The sequence below is a fragment of the Camelus dromedarius genome, chromosome 5 (genome assembly GCF_036321535.1).
Source record: "Camelus dromedarius isolate mCamDro1 chromosome 5, mCamDro1.pat, whole genome shotgun sequence".
Classification (NCBI taxonomy): domain Eukaryota; kingdom Metazoa; phylum Chordata; class Mammalia; order Artiodactyla; family Camelidae; genus Camelus; species Camelus dromedarius.
In genome coordinates, this window is record NC_087440.1 from 44608571 (window position 1) to 44628753 (window position 20183).

The 20183-nt window shown below is 36.6% G+C and overlaps 2 long non-coding RNA genes across 14 annotated transcripts in view; one reads left to right on the forward strand and one right to left on the reverse strand.

Annotated features, from left to right (window-relative positions):
• Positions 1-20183, forward strand: part of LOC135321303 (uncharacterized) — a 277107-nt gene that overhangs the window by 107930 nt on the left and 148994 nt on the right. The window contains exon 6 of one of the 4 annotated variants that reach the window (XR_010380956.1): positions 88-1911. The exons of the other annotated variants lie outside the window; for them this stretch is intronic. This is a non-coding gene — a long non-coding RNA (uncharacterized LOC135321303). Of the gene's footprint in view, positions 1-87; positions 1912-20183 lie in introns of those variants that run through there. 4 annotated transcript variants of the gene reach the window in all.
• Positions 1-20183, reverse strand: part of LOC105092120 (uncharacterized) — a 207766-nt gene that overhangs the window by 39236 nt on the left and 148347 nt on the right. For 8 of the 10 annotated variants that reach the window (XR_010380944.1, XR_010380950.1, XR_010380946.1 and 5 more), the window contains exons 8-10: positions 16944-17027; positions 15857-15909; positions 2670-2783 (exon numbers count right to left, since the gene is read on the reverse strand). This is a non-coding gene — a long non-coding RNA (uncharacterized LOC105092120). Of the gene's footprint in view, positions 1-2669; positions 2784-5377; positions 5495-15856; positions 15910-16943; positions 17028-20183 lie in introns of all 10 variants that reach the window. The other 2 variants (XR_010380948.1, XR_010380949.1) reach the window with 2 other exon arrangements.

Below are 20183 nucleotides of genomic sequence, written 5' to 3' on the forward strand. Positions count from 1 at the left end.
ATTATATGAAAATAAGAAAATAATTAGATCTTACAAGTGAGCATATTAGGCTTGATCATTTATTCTAAGTCACTCATTTCTTTTCAGAAAAACTAGCTGGTTCTTGGAGAGGTCAGTTAAGAAAAGGAACATGGAGGAATGTCCAAATACGCAGGGCTCTTCCTCAGGAAGAAGTGATGGAAAAAGGAAGATAGAAAGTACCGTGGTTTAATCTGTTAAAGACTGCTGACTTTGGAGTGGACAACACAGAGACAAGATCCATGCCATTCTTCAGTTGAAGTGACCTGGCTGCTAAAACCAAGAGCAGTTCCTACTTACGAGCCTTTTAAATGTAGAAAGGGAGTTCCCTACTCAGCCTTATCCCCTACTACTTGCTTCCTGCGTGTATTGTATAAGATAAGACTCTTGAGTAAAATTTTGTTTTATTAACTTAGTTCTGAGACTTAAAAAAGAGTAGAAGTCCTTAACACCATAGTAACAGAAAATTTTCATATAGGAACATACATAATTTGCCAGAAAAAAATACCTTTTTACAGAGGTCACAGTATATAATGACACCTATGATTCACAATAGAACTTATAGTTAAGCGGATACTTTTGCCATACATAAATGTCAACTACTGGTTTATACGGTTCTGTACTACTGTTCTAGAATCATTTTGCACCTGTCTCCTAGCAGGCATATTCACAAAATTAAATCAAGAAATAAACTATAAACCAATCAATAGTTTACTCTTTGCTTTAAGACCTTTTATTTTACCATGAGAGGTTGTAGTATGTTAAGCCAGTGCTTTATAATGTGAAATAAAATAACATGCAAATAAGTCACTATTAACACAAATCACAAAGCATTTGCTGGTTTATCTTTATGTAACTAAAAATATTCAACATTCACTCATTGAAAGAGTTTACATTTAATAATGGCCACGAAGTTGAAATGTATACTCTAGCTTAAAAGCAGGAACAGAAATTATGTTCTGCAGAGGGCAGATTTCAAAAGCCAAAACTCACTACTTAAGAGTACTAAAAGTTTGCCTAGATACATGGTACATACTTAGCCGCTTATGTCAGTGTGGGTGTCTGAGACAGAAGATGAACGTCTCAGGCAGAACAGCCCATCTCAGGAGAATTAGAACGGGTGAAATGGCATAATGATGGGCACTCAATGCACTCTGCACAGCTGCCCTTCCACTTTCAACACCAAAGGCAGCAAGAGACAGGAAAAGACTGACAAATTGACTGGTTCTGCCATTTCCTTAATATTAATGTGCCATGTCACTTTTTGAGGTTCTTAGATAAGATCTGATTGCTCCTTAGTCCTTTTTAATTACCTTTCAGAGTTCCTTTGTTACAGGATTTGTTACCATGAATCCAAGAGACGTTTCCTTGTCACTCTGACAGAAAGGATTGGACTGTTTCACCAGAACTAATGAATATCTTCATGGAAAAAAGTAATAAATGTTATGCTGTTTCCTAGATTGCTTATGTAATTGACAGCAAGAAGCACCACTGGAATAGTAATAATAAAATCTTCCTTGTTAACTCCAAAGCATAACAATAGAAATGTGAAGATATAGAATCTGAATTTCTTCAATTTTTCTTTTCAACCAAAATATACTGTGAAAGTACTTATGAATGATGTATCATTCTACAAATGATTTATTCACAATTGACCCTATGGTTCAGGTTTTACATCAGAGAATCCCCATCACATGACATACAACATGATAACAAAGAAAACGTCATTAGTTACTAACAAAAACGATTGTGTATATGCTCTAGCCATTAATGACACATTTCAGAGTATGAGGGTGTTGTCACATTGTTTTCATTTGTTGTTTTCTGTTTTCCTGTGATTTGTCATTGCCATGTTTATGATTTCTTTCTGTGCAATAAATGTATCCCAAACTATCACATGCAGATGTTATAATAATAGTGCAACAAGCCAGACTGAAATTTCCATCTTTTGACCCTTGATAAGAGATTTATTTCTGTAATAGATGACTTGAAGTGTCAATATATGCTAAAATTGATATTATCTATCAATATATTGCTCTAATATATAACATATTGATATTGAAATCTATTATATTTCGATGAACAGTTCTAAAATTTTCAGTAATTTACCTCTTTACTTGAATGTAATTCTCTATCAGATGTCAAGATTTTATATAATTTTATAAAATTCCTCTTTGTAAAGCAAGAATTTTAGCTTACTTTATTGAACATGGAAAAACCTTCCACATCTAATTTGTGTTAAAATAGCTGGGGTTTCAGATGCAAAATATTATTAATCAATTCATATATTTTAAATAATATGTTGTCTGTGCCTAGCTGGTTTAAATGATTCCAATCAATTATTTTATATCCCTTCATTCTCGTTCCCATATTCTAATCTGTTTCCTTTTTGAGTCAGGCAGGTAGATGATATACCTTCCGAATGTATGCATCTTGCTTTTTGCTTTTTTGTATGTAAATATTTAAATTATTTGGTCCTACATTTTGGAAGAGGGAACATGACACAGCACAGTAGTATTGTTACAAAGCCTGAGGTCCCAGCTGTAATTCCAACCTCAATCACTTCATAAGATCTATCCTTAGGTAAGAATTTTAATCAGTCCATACCTCAATTTCCACACTTCCTGAAGAGAGATAACACTAGTTCTTACCTGATAGGGCTTTTTCTGTGGACAGACTGTGCCAGACACGTAGTAAACCCCCAATAAATAGCTACCATTGCTAATCCCAGTACTCAACACCATGCTGACTTCCGGCATTTATCGCTGAAAAGAAAACAGAAATCCAAGGCAAGTCTGAATTTCATGACATAGTAGGTAATATTTTCCCCCAGTTTGAGGTATGCAATGTTTATCTTATAATTTTACAGGGCAAGAGCAATTATATTTACATTTTGGTTGTTTCATTGATTTTATCTTGAATATGCAAGCTCTTTTGCTGCTTTCTTAGGTTATCCTTCAACTGAGAAAATGGCTTGTTTCTTGTAACAGGCTGAGAGGTGAATGACACTTGTTCCCCATCTTTCTTTACTTGGTTATTAATCAAATCTCCCCTCAGAGCTACAATCATAGCAAGAAGTCAGGTATACGAAGAAGATTCTCATGAACTAAGTGATAAATGCAATTTTGCTGTCTTGAGATAACATTATTCCTTTCCCAAATTCCTGGTCTTCTGGCACAGAATCAAGTAGAAAGGTCTTGATTCTGTCATCATGTACTGCTACTCAAGTGGTTATTTGAATTTCACCCCTATCAACAAAGACACAATTTACCCACAGTCCAACCCTGCCCCCACTTTCTCCAGCTATTTCAAGGAATGTGTAGCCTGCAATCCCATGGGTATTAAAAGAGGGTGGATTCCTGAGAAATAGTGTCCCCACAGAAAAGGAATAGGTGACATTTCTCATTGGTTCAAGACTTCCATTTATGAGCCAGGTCTCAGAAAATGATTCTAAAATAATAGCATTTTGTTTTTATTGTAGTAAGAACACCTAACAGGAGATGGACCTCTCAACAGATTTTTAAGTGCATAGTACAGTACTGCTGTCTGCAGGGACAATATTGTACATTAGCTCTTCAGAACCTACTCATCTGGCCTAACTGAAATTTTATATTTGTTAATTAGAAATTCCCCATTTCTTCATCCCCTGAGACCTTGGCAACTGCCATTCTATTCTCTGCTTTTATGAGTTTGGCAATTTCATGTATCTCCTAAAGGTGGAAATTTGTGGTATTTATCCTCCTGTGATTGGTTTATTCCACTTGGCATAATGTCCTCTGGGCTCATCCATGTTGTCACAAATGACAGGATATTTTTTCTTTTTTTTAAACCAGAATAATATAATATAATAATATAATAATAATATTCCATTGTATTTACAGTTGATTCTTGAACAACATGGATTTGAACTGCCCGGGTTCACTTATACCTGAATTTTTTCAACAAATATGTACTACACTATCCTAAACTATCTGTGGTTGGTTGAATCTGAGGCTTCAAAGCTGTGGATGTGGATGGCTGACTGTGATGTTGTACGGGATTTTACGTTGCAGGAAAGGGCAGCACGTCTATTCAGATATTTAGTCCAGTTTTTAATTGGGTTGTTAGTGTTCTTTGTCTTGTTTTGTTTTACTGAGTGGGAAGAGTTACTTTTTTTTTTTTTTGGAAATTAACCCTTAACAGATATAAGGTTTCCAAATATTTTCTCTCATTCCATAGGTTTCCTTTCAGTCTGCTGAGTGTTGCCTTTGCTGTGAAGCAGCTTTTTAGTTTGAAGTCTCACTTACTTATTTTTGCTTTTGTTGCCTGTGCTTTTGGTGTAATATCCTTGAATTCATTTCCAGAAACCAATGTCTTCAAGTTTTCCCTTGCTGTCTTCTGGGGGTTTTATAGTTTCATGTTTTATGTTGAAGTCTTTAATAGACATTGGGTTTATTTTTATGTATTGTGTAATATAGGGGTTCAATTTCACTATTTTCTATGTGCATGTTCAGTTCTCCTAATACCATTGGTTGAAGAGATTATCCTTTCCCATTATGTTTTCTTAGCACCCTTGGCAGAGATCAGTTGACCATTTATGTGTGGATTTATTCTTAACAAGCACACTCTTAAAAGCTCTACTCTAACTTAGTTTGGGATTTCTAGATTGAAGAGGCAGAGGCATCTTAGCTGGAAAGTTACTCAGAGCATCTAGCAGACTAGGATTGCCCAGCCCACCATATTCTGAAGCTCACTATGGTCTCTCCTTAACATCAGATTCCATTTTTCTATTCCTAGAAACAATTGGATTAAATTCTTTAAGTGGCTTATTTCAGTACTTACGTTCATATGTCTAAGAAATATGCTTGTACTGCATTTTTTAAATTTTAAACTTTCGCCATTAGCTATTGGGAAATGCATATTAAACCAACTTTTATTCTCCTATCCATTCACTGTCCTCCACATGTAACTTTTCTGTTCCCTATATCCCTATATATAAGTATGTATGTATATGTAGTGTACATATATATACATGAATCAATATCAGATATTGTATTGTCATAGCTATATAAATGTAATCCATAGCTAATCAATACATTATGCTATGATTACGTTTTGTTCCTTTTGGAAATTTTACTTTTCCCTTTTTATTAATAAACTCTTTGCTATTGTCATTAGATTTTTTTCTGTTCTTATAACTAATTCATCTTCAAACTATGCCTGAATTATCTTTCTCAATACATGAAAACATCACAAATATTCTATCAATTTTATCTTCTTGAAATCATGTCTGCCAGAACCTCTGACTTGCTTCAGTGTAGACATGCTGATGTAGAGGTCTGCTGTACAGCTGTCATGTAGAGACTGTCCTTAACCTTACCCCTGAGGATGTCTTCACTTCTCTTATAGGTTGGATAAATTGCTTCTTGGATCCCAAGCCTTCTCTTATGTTATATTCCCTTGTCCTTAGGAAATAGCAACTCTAGTTGTTAGTTTTCTGAAAAGGAGATAGGGGTGGAAGATAAAATCCATTGAAATCTTGCATGTCTGCAAAGTCTTTTATATTTATATAAGTTAAGTTTGGTATAGAGTTCTAAGTGGAAAAATCCTTTTTTTCCTCAGAATTTCAGGGCACTATTTCATTGTCTTTAGTTTCCAATGTTACGCTTGAAAAGTCCCAACTCATTCTATGGTTGATCATTTGTAAGCAAATTGTCTTAAATTTACAGGACATTCCGTGTCTTCCCTTCGTCCTCATATTTTGTGATGACTTAAGACCTGATGTTCATCTATTTATATCCATCAGACAGGATATTTGATAGTCTCTTTCCATTAGAAATTCAAACAAATGTGGATTTTTCTTTATATGCTGATTTTTTTCTCCCATATTTTCACGTCTAGAACTCTTCTTATTTAGAAATTGCTCCCCTTGTAATTACTCTTATAGCTACCTCTGCTTCTCTCTTAATTTTCACTTATTTGTGTTTTTGCTTTAATTTTTTATATCTCTTCAAATTTACCTAAGAAATGCTTATTGAATTATTTCATAATTTTATTTTTAACATCTCAGTGTCTTCTTTTTATCTAAAGTGCTTTTTCAAAAATAAGTCTTTTTTTTTTCACAGATGCAATATATTCACTTATTCACTGAGATTTTGGAATTATCTTCACCTTGAACAACTTCTTATTCTTCCAAGTTTTTATTAACTGTTTTGATCTCAGTGTTTCTTCGTAGACACTTTCTTCAGATATCTAGTTATGCTTGACTGTTTACTCAGAAACCAAGGCAACACTAGACTGATGGAAATCTCTGTTCATGTGTGTGTGGCCATCACCCATGACCATCAGTGTAGAAGGCTGTGGATGGGCCATTTCATCTGAGAATTCCCTGTCAGTATCTACATGTCATTTCTCTTGAGTTTTCAGATTTCATAAAGAAGCCTCTTTCAATCTCCAGCTTAGATGGAATAAACCTTGTTGTCAGTCTTCTTAAAGCAAAGTTTGGAAGAGGGCTGGTGGTCACAGAACTTATTTCACATAATCCTGGTTGTCACTATAATATTTAACCTCAACTGAGTCTCAATATTCTAAATTTTACATACTCATTGTTTTATTTTCTCCAGAGAATAATTCTCTAGTCTTCTGCTGCTTGTGTTAAATGGGTAATCATTTCTTAAAAGCTTTCAGTTTATGTTTCTATTTTATGCCCCTCCTTAAACCCTGATCAAGAGGCACCTGTTGCCAAATATTCCTGAGACTTTTAATGTTTTCTATTTTAAGTCATGCTGCTTTTCAGATTCTCCCACCAAAGACTTAGAGTTGCCATATAAGACACAGGATTCTCAGCTAAACTGAAAAATATACTTCTTAAAGTGTTTTTCTGAGATTCACATTTAACTGGATATGCTTTATTTGCATGTGGTAAATTAAATATTGCATTTCTTTTTAATATATGGCCTCCTTGGATTGTTCAATCAGCTATCACCTACTTTCAGTTTACAATTTCCAAAATTTGTGGCTATTATTATATGTCCAGTTCTCTTTGTACTTACGTATTTACACCTTAAAAACCCTTTTGCTGTCATTTTGGTGTGGCTGGAAGAAGCTGAGCTTCTTTGGTTCTGTCTACTACCTTAATCAAAAGCAGTTGTTTTCAATGCAAATTCCAGGGTTTCTTCTTAGTTACCAAAAGAGGACTTGAATCCTCCTGATTTAAATATGCTTAGAAATATATTAACCACCCAAAATATACATGGATATTCTTTTAAGCTGATATCATCAGGCGGACTACAATACCTCCAGGTCCAATGGAAACACTTTTTATGAGCTATGAGTGTGACACATTTTTAGACATGGAAGCTGAGACATGCTTCTCATGTTTACTACTGTCCTTAAAGGAATAGTCTCATAAAACAGGAAAGACAAAAATATAAAGCTCCTCAGAAGTTATTGTTAATTCATTATTTTGATTGACATTTTTAACAGAGTATTATGTGCATTTGGGCATAATAAGGAGATTATTTTCAGGTTCAGTATACAAAATTCGTGCCAAGTTTAATCTATAATCCTGCCCATAAATGACACGTAGCAGAAAGGTCTGAAATTTCTCTGGGACTGAAATATAAAAGCTAGAGGAGATCTTAAAGATCATTTTTCCCCTGTCATCTGGTGGCTCTTTATATGACTCTTGTCTCCTTCACAAGTTCTAACTTTTTGCTGACTTATTAAAGCAAGTACATTTTAAAATAAGTTCTTAAAAATAGCATAATGTACAACATACTTCCCAGTTGGGATTCTTTCTCTGAATTCTGAGAATATATTTAAGTTTAAAATAACCTGATTTATACAAAACCTTAATCCCTTGATTTTCACGCCTCTAACACTTATTCTCTCCTCTTGAAATACAATTTGAAATCAGGCACAAGGGTTTATTTAGAAGTGACAGAGTACACAGTAGTTTTTATTCTCTATCTTGGGTCAGCTTTGGTGACTCATGGTTAGAAAAGTTAAACATATGTTAACAGGGTCCATAAGTTTTGTAACCTTGTCAGAACCATTTCTGTTATCCTGAAAATCATCTTGGATACCATTATGAGGAGTTATATTTTTTAAGGAATTCTCTGAAATATAGTTTATGATCTAGTGTCCTTTAGCTTTAAGTCTAAAGGGTGACATTTGGCTTCCTTCCTTTGAACTTCTTATCTGTAGTTCAGCGCAGTATATGTGTATGTGTGTGTGTGTGTGTGTGTGTGTGTGTGTGTGAGAGTGTTTGTGTAAAACAAGGATCCCTGATGTGTTTGTTTCTCATTTCTGACAGTTAACATTATTGTTCCCTGACAATTGGGTCTGTGTTACCATCTGTCACTCGGGGAATGTGTCTGTCATTTAGCACTTCGACAGCGCTATCTGTCGACCCACGAAAGTTACCAGAAGAATAACTTGAAAGCTACTGTCAAGAGGAAACTGAACTAGGTATCAAGTTCTTTGGAAGTACATTTATTTCACAGCATCTGTGTGTCAAGTAGTGATGAATGCCCTTTTTAACTAGGCGAGAAAGTGAAATTTGTCTCTTTTAAAAAACTTCTATAAAGTAGGCTATGCTCTTCCAGCAATGCCAATTGATCTATAAAATGTTTTTCAAATTTATTCATTTATTCATATACAATTTGAAAGTGCACTCAGGAAAAACCTCATCATCATGAAAAAAAACTAGATTTAAGAAATGACTAATACTTGTATTTGAGAAATGACTGATACAAAAATGTCTGATATTCCATTTATTCTGCTATAATCTAATCCATAATACCTCGAGGTTGAACTATTGAGAGTGAACAGCTTTACCCCCAAATCTCCTCGTATTATGACCAGATGCTTTTCTAAAGGTTATTTTTGAAGATTATCCATGAACTCTTTGGTCAATAACATTACACCTATTCGAAGAAAAGATTTCTAAAACCTCCCACCCCCCACACTGGAGACTAGTGCGCGAGGTGTGGGGGCAAAGACTTGTCGGTTGCCTTTTATACTCCGTGTTCAAATAATACTCTAATTATACACTTTAGAGCTCAAAAAGTAAAACTTCCTTACTCCAATAGTCTCATCAATAAACTCTGTTATTTGCCTTTCCAACACTAAACAAAATGAATGGATTTATATACATCTGTGCCTGGGTGTGTGTATATATAGTGTGCACACTAGTGCACATATGCAGGCATGTTACTATATGTACAGTTCTCATACTAGTGGACTTTATTGTCCTTTAAAAGTAATTTCATTTATTTTTTAATTTTTTATTCTTTCTAACCTACGGTACTGCAAGTGAAAACACATATATGTGTATGCATACACACACTTTACAAATGTGTATGTGTGTGAACGTGTATATGTGTGTGTATAAATACACACGTATATATCTACATATTCAACTGCAGTATAATAGGTTACAGGAAAATAGAAAAATATAAATTAATTTACTTTAAAAAGACAACAGAGTCCATTTAGCATGACAACTGTATATACACTAGTTAGTGTGCAGGTGTTTTAAAATCAAACAGTGGCTCAGATTCACCACATATTAGCAGTGCAATAGCAAATTTTTTTTTCATCTATCAGATTGAGGTCTCTATAAAATAAAAATGAGAATATTCTAATGAGTATTCAATAAAGTATAAATATAATGTTAGCTAAAATGATAAAACTGTTTTATACATTTCAGATATCTCTAAAGGTATAATTGTATTGTGAGGCAATCAAATAATTCCATAATAATAATATTGAGTTATCTGAGCCATACTTAGGATTTTTATAAAAGGGGAAAGCTTGAATATTTTCCGTTCTCCTCTTGTTAGATAATGAAACTGAACTCCCAAAATCCTTGATGAAGAAAAAGGTAATTATTTCAGATTCCTATGTTAACTGAGCTACAGAAAAATACAGCAACACTTGAACAGTATGAGGGTTCGGAGCACTGACCCTCCATGCAGTGGAAAGTCTGCGTGTACAACTTTACAATCTGCCAACCGCGGATCACATAGTAAGTACTTAGTAAAAAAAATCCATTTGGATGTCGACCCAAGCAGTTCAAATTCATGTTGTTCAAGGGTCAACTGTATAATGAATCTTCTAAAATTCTTTATATCATATTGAATTTTTTCACTGTTGTCCTCTAGCTTCGGGGTTATTTACGTTTTTGATATCTGCCCTTCAAATCACTAGGAAAGCATGCTTTAGCACACGCTCTGAGAACTGACTCTGCTACAAACTGTTCAATGTGATATCCTGCAAAAGCAGTGCTGTAGCCATGAAAAGCCATACTTATGCTGGTGCTCAGGTAATGTCTTTGCAGAATATGAGAGTAAAAGTCTCCACACTGGAGCCTTTTAAATCTGACACCATTGCCACCAACCCAAGTGTGGTTCTTATGAAAACCTATGTTGGGGAGGAAGAAATTTTCCCCTACCCTTCTAGATTCCTCCGGCTGATCTAAGAACTGAATTGACATGAGACAGATCAACAGGAGAAACCCAGAGTTTTAATAACATGTATATACATGAGAGAGACCCAGGAAAAGCAGCCAGAATCCTCACCTGAAACACCATCTTTACCTAAAAGGCAAGAGAGAATGTCTGGAGGTAGTGGTTTGGGACTTCAGAAAGGAGGAAGACAATTCACATGGAGCTGGAAAAGCAAATGTTTGATAAACAAGTGTTTGCTGGGCCGTGCAGAGACAGTGGGACACAGAGACACAAACAGACTTCGCTGGGTTCCTCCTGTCTACACACCCAGTTCTTACTAGAGTTTTCTATGTTGACAGCTCTCCTACTGGAACAGATCCTCTATCTACAATATTCTTTTATGCAGTTAGGGGGACGGTCAGAGGTTCTTCCTGAGTCCTCTAGGATTTGATTAGTTTCAGCTACAAATTATCTACTTGCCAAAGACACACTTTAGGGTGGCAAATTTTGCTCCCTACTCCTCCTGAGATCAAGAAGGCAAGATTTTAGCCAGTTACACTTGATATCCTTTGCTGAGGGTTCCTTCAAAATTTTGAAAGTAAGCTGTAGTTTGTTTAAGGTTCATATTTTAGAGGGCTCCTATAGAGGGCTCGTTTGACATTTATGTCAAACTTCCAGCCGTATCCTCTGGGGACTCCTTTACATGTCTACTCTGTCTTTGTTATCAGGGGAAATATTTATGCTTTTCAATGCAAGGTTTTGAGGAATTATTTCACTAAATAATTCATTTGAGGAAATATTTCACTAAAACACAAAAAAGGAATTATTCCTTTTGTATTAGCTTGAGATTCTCCCCAATATTATAAAACACAACATATTCAGAATGTTTCTCTGTGGTCTGAGATTCTTTCAATACACCATTCCTTCACTCTTTTTTTGTGTGTGGGGGCAATTAATATATCAACTTTTAAATGTATCTGGCTTGACCAATGAACAGAATTTTGCCTTAAAATACTGGAAATCATTAGGGTCAGGGTGTATGCATGTCATTATGTTATGTCATTTTTACCATCATGTAACCAGATAGGGTAGAAGGTCTTCAGAGAAAGGGAACCAGGCATGGCTTTCTTGATATAAGAGAAGCCATTTCGGGTCTAAGCCATTTTGTGATCTAAGCCTGGCCACAAGACTTGCCCTTGAACAAGTATCACTAATTAAGGATCTTAAGGGAACAAAAGAATGCAGAAACAAATGACTATAATGAGGCAAGAGAGGTGACAATAGCACAGATCAGTTGTAAAGGCTCCCAGTTCTGTTTCAATGGAGGCCAGCCTTGTTCACTCAGGGGAGCTTGGTGGAGCATTCAGTGACTTGTTATCCCTACAATGGGAATGCTCCGATTAGAAAAGCTGACGTAATCGATGAAAGCACCTCAGCCATAGAAGACAGGTCAGCTTCTGCTCATTGGCCACAGTTGCGATGGATGGTAAAGTTGCCCTAGACTTCCAACTTTTGGGTCAAGGCAGTGTCTGTGCAAGAACTAACGCAATAAATGCATCGGGCCGAGTGGAAAGAGCAATTAAAAATGCACAGAGGAATGTCCTGAGAGTTTTCTTCAGCTGTTTGGGCCCAGAACCCTGGGAATATGTTTGGGTTCAGTACTGCAGGTTGGCCTCCTCTTGTTGCTCGGAGTCCTGTTCATAGTAACTTTAATTAAATGCTGTATGAGACAAACTGAAGAGATTTGGTACGAGACCCTGTTAGGTTAATCAGAGTAGCCACCAGAGTGGAGTGCTTATGGGAAAATTCACCTGAAGCCAGGATGGGTTTATGGCTGAGGGGTGCGTATTGTTGGGAGACAGTTCTTCAAGGGCCTGTCATGTCTCTTCATATCTTGTGAAATGAACTCATGACTGCTTTTATTCAGAACTACATTCCAAGGATGTTTATAATGTAAACAGTCTTGGAAGTTAGAAGTAGTGATTCCCTGGGAAGCAAAAGTGAGTATAGAAATGGTGCCTTTCTCCAAAGCAAAGGGCAGGCGTTCTTACTGCCCAGTGTAGTAACGATGTTGTCTTGTGCTGAAGCAAAGAACAAGCATGCTTACTTAATACTATGAAAGACTTGGGTTCCTGAGTTCAGGGTTCTTTACCTATAACATAGCCCACTGCATGTAGAAGAACCCATCTGGGCGCATTTCATTGCAGCTGTGGGACTTGTGGACAGGGAGCTGACACAATTAGCCGATGCTCACGGTGCTCGCTGTGTGACTAATACAGTCCTTTGTCTCTGATTTAAGAGTTTCGTTGAGTCAGTTTCTGGTGTACCACATGATGTTTCAGTCATACATATACATACATATATTCCTTTTCATATTCTTTAAGCTTTTGCACAGCTTGTTTTGATATAAAAGTAGTTTTGATATAAGAATGAAGTAAATTGTGTCAGGATATTATCTCATGTGTCGCTCAGCTGCTGAGGGGTCTGGCTTGTGGGGTTATCAATAGGAACCTGACGGAGGTGACTATAGCCAGAGGACATTTAGACTATAAATACCAAGCGTTTGGAAGGAATATCCAGGAGAGTTTCAGTTTGGGCAAAAGCTACCCTTTGCTGATCTAGTTCTCTGAAGATCTTGAGACACGTGCTTCTGCTGTGGCCAGGCTCTTCCCGGGTATCAGTGGTGTTAAACGGTGCAGCAGTCTCAGAAAGAAAGGGGACATCTGCTCTGCCTCTCTGAGGCACTCATCAACAGGGGTGCATGCTGAGCAAATGTCCCCAGAATGATCACCCTAGGAGCAGCCTAGCCTGCCTGCCAACGCCAGTGCCTTTGTTTCCTAGCAACGCAGTCTAGCAACAAGGGACTTCCATTTTGCACTGGCTGCTGAAAGTCAGTTCCCAGTTTGTTAAGCCAGCTCCCCTGAGAAACCAGACTTGTATAAAAGGTACACCTCAACTTAATTTAGCCTTTATTTCTGTCATCTCCCTTTGTCTGAAACAATAGTATAATCTGTCATTTGTTTGGAGTATGCTTTCTTTATTGGTTTATTAAGAGACATCAGCATGTATGCTATTGGCTTGTGAAATTATTGTAATTCCCACAGTAAACCTGTGTTAAACAAAATATGGCAAAAATAATCCCAGTCTCTGAGCATAACTTGCTTCCCTAAACAAAACAGTCTGCAATTCCTTATGCATCCAGTGAACCAGTTCCCTGGGAGTTTGATATCTCTCTAAATTTCACTGATACTTTTAACTTTGGTAACTGATTTCATCACACCTGCTGCTCCATACCATGAGTGACCACATGGACCCTAGGAATCAGTTTCCTCATCTTCCACTCTTTTATTCTTTCTCTTCTCAAACCGTGTTTGGGAAGCCAGGACCCTTCTAGCAAATCCCATTTCATGACAGTAAGTTTTGTGTTCTTGGACTCAATTCCAATGAGAATGTTGTATGTGTGTTGGGAGGACGGGGTGGGGTGGGGGCTGTCCTCCACACCACCAACAAGCAATTAATTCTCTGGGACACTTGTTGAGTGTCCTAGAATTCAACTCTTCTGATACTATGTACTCATAAGCAGCATTAGATTCTACAGATTGAGGGCTCAGTGCCAACTGTAAATCCAGGTGGTTAAAATTCAGGCTTCTGACCAACTGGCTATAGACGGGAGCTCCCACAACACCTTCCTCAGACTTGATTAATTTGCTAGAGCAGCTCACAGAACTCAGAGAAACATTTTACTTGCTAGATTAGCAGTTTATTATAAAAGGATATAACTCAGGAATAGCCAGATGGAAGAGACAGATAAAGCAAGGCAAGGGGAAAGCGGCACGGACTTTCCATGCCCTCTGCAAGCACACCACTCTCCCCAAATCTCCAATGTGTTCACCAACTCAGAAAGCTCTCCAAACCTTATTTTAAAGCTTTATGGACGCTTCATTACATAGGCACTATTGATTAAATCATTGGCCATTGGTCACTGATCCAACTTCTAGCCTCTGTGCTTCTTCTAGAGGCCTGGGATGTTGAACTGAAAGTTCCAACCTTCTAATCATATGGTTGGCTCCTCTAGCTCCCAACCCCCATCATTAGGTGTAGTCCAAAAGTCATCTCATTAACATAACAAAGACACCTCCGTGGCCCTCCTCACCTAGGAAATTCCAAGGGTTTTAGGCACTCTGTGCCAGAAATGGGGATAAAACAAAATTTGTATTTCTCACAATATTACAGAAACTGTCAGAGTTTGGCAGAAGGAGCAGAGTTGGTTAAAAACCAATATGGAGGATTGGTGTCACAGAGGGTGGTTAAGGAGAATAGGATGGTGTCAGAATGCACCTAGACTATGCCAATATGTGTATCTTACACGAAGATGCACGAAAGATCTCTTCTGGCAAAGGAAGGGCTCAGTGCTCAATACAAGAGAGGGCCTAGCCTGTGAAAGTCTTTCATCTGTTTCTGATAAAACCAAAGCACTACAGACTGAGATCCTTTGGAATATGAAGTTGGGTTACCCTGCCCAGCTGAGATGATGGAGTGTGGAATGTATAGAGGAGGAAGGTAGTTGTAGGTGTCTGACATGGCCTCTTGATCAGGTGGAGAGGAGAAACAAGGACGATAATAGGTAGGCAGATTTTATGTAAACGCACTTACATACACACACACTCACACACACACACACACAAACACACACACGTATATTTCTTCTTCATCCTTCCCTACTATTCTATGTAACGGATGTGGTTGTTGGTTTTCTATATAAACTAAGCATTACTTTACAGAGTAGATAGGATTCTGACTGAACTTGAATGGAATTATGATCATGTGTGGATACAGCAACTACTTGAAACTTGGTGATTAAGCAAGGCTGCCTTCATTTGTAGAAGGGATAATTGTATTAGGCAAAGGTATTATTTGTTGTCATTTTGTTACTATGAAAATTCAAGTATTGAAAAAGAGTGTAAGGAAGCTGAATAGCCGAATAGCCAAAGGGTTACGTTAAATAGTCAGTTGTCTGTCAGTATAGCCCAGCTACACTCTGCCACTAGGGCTGGAAATGTGAAACCAAAGTCCCCACACATCTCTGTCAGTTGAGCTCCTCTTAGGTTTTGCCTTATACATACTCTAAAAACTAATTTTTGCAAAAGATTGTCTCAGTCTGTTATAATTATATTGCTTAAAAGGTGAAGTGGAGGAGAGTTGGCAACGGGAGGCCAGACAGCCTCAGCGCCTGCCACGATGGTGTTTTCCTGATCCCCCCAGGCCAAGCGGACTCATTCCAGTCAGGGTATCGCCCCATGCCCCTAGCTGATATCCCCTGCTTTTTGAAAAGCAAAGAGGCAAACACTGATCCATGCAGGTAATGTTGGGAAAACAAAGGGCACAAATTGAAAGCTCTTTCTTACCCTGTCCCGTAGCTGTGGCATCTGTCTCTTTTTCTCCAGGCTCCTTTAGGTTTCTGAAAATACAGAACATGTTAGAGAATCACAAGCCCATATTTTATTTTCTAGAGAATTAAAAATTTTCCATTCTATTTTACAGAGTTATGTTTTTAGGATTGTGAGCTACTCTGCTACTGCAATATTTCAATGATATTTATGTTCATGTCAAAATATTACACATTGGACTGACAAGATTGATTTTGAAGTGGCTTCTATCAATATATTTCTACTTTGCTCTATTGTGGAATTGTGCATACTTGATAAAGCACACAGAAAATGAATAAAACAGATGCTTTCATATTCTAAATTTTTTTTAAAGGGAAATTCATCTATTTTCTTAGAAAAATAGAATTCATTTTTCAATGTGTACATATTGATTTATTATTTATGGCTTTAAACTGAAGAATGGCTCTGCAGCAGAATATGTATGAAGCTGATCATCCTCCCCAGATAGCCCCCCACCTGCTTTTACCTTCCCTGCACCCCAACTGCATTTCTTCATCACCCCTTTTTTTTGGATCCTGACTCTAGTCGCCTTCCACTCTCAAACTTCTTAATGCTAGTACTCATTCCTTCAGGATTTAGTCATGGTCCAGGACAAATTTAAATCATTCCTTGCTAGTTTACAAATACTGTCAAAATAGAATGTTGGTAAGATAACCTAGATAATGTTTAATTCAAAATAACTTATGTAAGTGGGAGAATTTCTGGAATCAAAACTGGGAGGATTGATGTGACTCTTGGAGAGCCTCTCAATTACAGCGATATAACGGCATATAACTCTTTGTAGTCAGGACTCTGGGAACCATATAAAATGGAATATGGCTCATTGTAGGGCAAGCAGATGGGCTAGTAAAAGAGTGGACCATATTGCACATGCAAGATCACTGCTCACATTAATATAAAAATGTAGTGCTAACATTTTAGTGATTGCATCCAATCTGAGATATGCATTTTCTCCACAGACAGCTACCAGTACTTGTGGTTATATAGATGTTTTACATTGGCAGTAAGTTAACTCACAAGGTAAATTAATAACAGACACATTTACCTGTGTATACGAATCTGACAAAAATGGTTCTTTTCTTGAACCTATTTTCACTGCAGGAAATATATCTTGATCCTTAATATAAGTCTGTGAATACAGGACAGATATTATATTTACTTAACATTTTCCAAAGAAATTATTCATAAATTTTAATGAGTATTAAACTTTAATAACTATCCAATTTTATTAAACTTTAATTATATAAGTAGTAGATGAATATGTCCTTTCTTATAACATATGCATATTATTAATAAAATTAAAATTACTTCCTAATCATCATCCCAGACTCCTTTCTTCCTCACTAGGGATAATCATTCTTGATTGATTTTGAAATTTTATGTATAGTGAAAATATTATAAAAATTATAGATAATATTTTGTGTAAGTTTCTATATTTTTTCAAGTAAATTGTATCTTACTTTAATACTGCTCTGAGGCTTGTTTATAATCAACTTTTTTTTTTAAAGAGTACCCATATTAAATCATATAGATTGAATTTTCACTTATATATGCTTTGTATTAAATTGTAGGAATGCACCATATTTAATTTAGACACTGATTTTTGATGGACATTTAGATTGTAATCTTTTTTTAATACTAAATAATGCAATTAACATCTGGGACTTGTGTTTAGTTGGAAGTTTTTTGAAGTAAGATATTCAAAGTAGAAATTCTGGGCCAAAGATAGAAACATTTTTAGTTTTAAGTGATGAAACTAAGCTACTATGACACTGTGATTTATAATAAGAAATATTAGTGTGGTCTTCCTCCCTGTTCTGGGTTTCCAGCTCCTAAAACTTTTGTAATTTCCTAAGCAATGAGAGTATCTTTTATTACAATATTTATGGGGTGTTTTTGTCTTCAAAAGCTACAGTTGCTGAAATAGTTCCAGAGTGATAAAGATAAAGATAAAATCTTTTTTTTTTTTTTATAACAATCTCCTTTTAACCACACCAGACGTTAGGTTAATACAGTGGCTTTTGGAAAGCCCATAAGGGTGGGGGCTTGTTGCCAGGGGAACCAACTGCGTAATTAGAGGGTTAGAACTTTCAGCCCCATTCCTCAACCTCTGGGGAGGAGAAGAGGGCTGGAGGCTGAGTCAATCACTAATGACTGATGGTTTAATCAGCCACTGCCTATGTAATGAAGCCTTCATAAAAAAACCTAGCTGAAGGGGTTTGGGCAGCTTCCAAGTTGGTGAAGCTATGGAAGTACTGGGGCAATGGCACACTCAGAGAGGGCAAGGGACCTCTGGGTTCCTTCCCACATACCTTGTCCTGAGCGTCTCTTCCATCTGGATGTTCCAGAGTTATAGCCTTTGTAATAAACCAATCATCGAGTAAGAAAATTGTTTCCTAGGTTCTGTGAGCCATTCTAGCAAATGATTACACCTCACTGGCGGGGGGATCATGGGGACCTCTGGCTTACAGTCAGAAGTCCACGTGATAACCTGACCTTGCAATTGACATCTGACGTTGGGGGGTAATCTTGTGAGACTGAGTCCTTAATCTGTGGGATCTGACACCATTTTCAGGTAGACAGTGCCAGAAATTGAGTTAAATTATAGGATAACCAACTGGTGTCTCAGACTGCTTGATGTGGAAAAACCACACATCTAAAGTACACAAGTATTCAGTGGGTTGAAGAAAAAGAAAAAAAAAACCTACTTTTTCCCTCTGAGTAGAAGCCTCTTCCTCTTCAGCTATCCACTACATCGATATTACATACCCAATGAGTAAAATTTCTAAAGATCATTTTTTTAACATTAAGAAATTTTATTCAATTCAGGATCCCTTATGATGCTGTGCTGCTGAAAAGTGACAATTTTCATAATAAATATCAAATATCTTCTAAAAACCTCAGTCATAACATAGGTTTGACTTTTTCTTTAATGCCCTGAAGAGTGAGACTCTTTTTGGATTTATGAACCATTTATTAGGCTGTAAAGTTAGCCAGTTTTGATGGTGGCAGTGTCCCTTTGCTCCTGTATGTGAATCCAAGAGATACTGTCTCTGGTACAAAGGGGAACAAGGACAGGATGGAAGGAGACTGGTGATTGTATTTAAAATCTATTAAAAAGAATCACAGCATAATTTACTAGAGTGTGACCATTTGCAGGTCATTTTAATTCTGTGGGAACAGTTTCTATTCTCAAAATATCATCAAAATTAACGCTACTTTTTTAAAAAATCTAAATTTCATTAGATTATGAATAGCAAAGGAAGTACGTCCTTAATTTTATTTTGTATTATCTAGTGCTTCATAGAGAGAGTCTGTCTCCATTGGAGACCTTAAGTATAATCCCACCAGGTTTCTTTATTGGAGAGAAAATATTACTATATTTATTTGGCAGAAGGGACTTTGGTGAGAATCTTTTTTTCCAACAAAGCAAGTTAATGGAATGCCACTGACAAATGTTCTTATTTAACTACATGATGGTACATTTGGGAGCCCTCAGAAATGGACTCCTTTGTTTCTATTAGGCATAAAGACATTTAAAACCCAAAACCTGTATCAAGGATTTACACATATTCTTTCTTTATTGTAGTTAATAAAAGCACTGTGCTTTATTCTTTCATTACAATTGTGTGTTTTCTTCCTTTAGTCTCCTCTAGGGATTCCATTACTATATGTGATTGGCTCCAATTGACATTTTGTTTTGGTGTTTAATAGACAATGAGAAAAAAGTAGGGAGTTTGTTTGTAATTTGGAAAAATAATGAGCCAGCTATCATCACCTGCCAGAAGAGGAGAGCGTGCCCCAGGCACAGGTGCGCACAATTAGCTGCCAGACCCACCGCTCTTCTCTCCATTGAGCATAGTCCCTCTTCAGAGTTCCCCAGTGATCAATGCAGGATGTACTAAGAAACGGTTCACAGAGTGTCCATTGAGGAATGCTAAATGCATTTAGCACCAGGACTTTTACTCCAAAAAAAAGAGATAGAGATAATTTCAAAACTTGTAAAATGGCCTCTTAGAGCCCTAGTGTAAATTTTTAGAGTTCCTGATTTGATTTTAAGCAACTGGATTCTGATTAGGAGACAATTTTTTGTTAAAGTCATTCTAATCAAAAGTAAACCTTCCCAAGGATTATTTTTCCCTCATGAGACCAGCTGTTCAGTCAACAACACCTGTGTGCTAAATAAATGTGTACATTACAAATATTAAGAAAAATCTGTTTAAAATGCATAGCAACATCTTAATAGAAGATGAAATGCTTGATAAAACAACCTGACTTCTAAGAA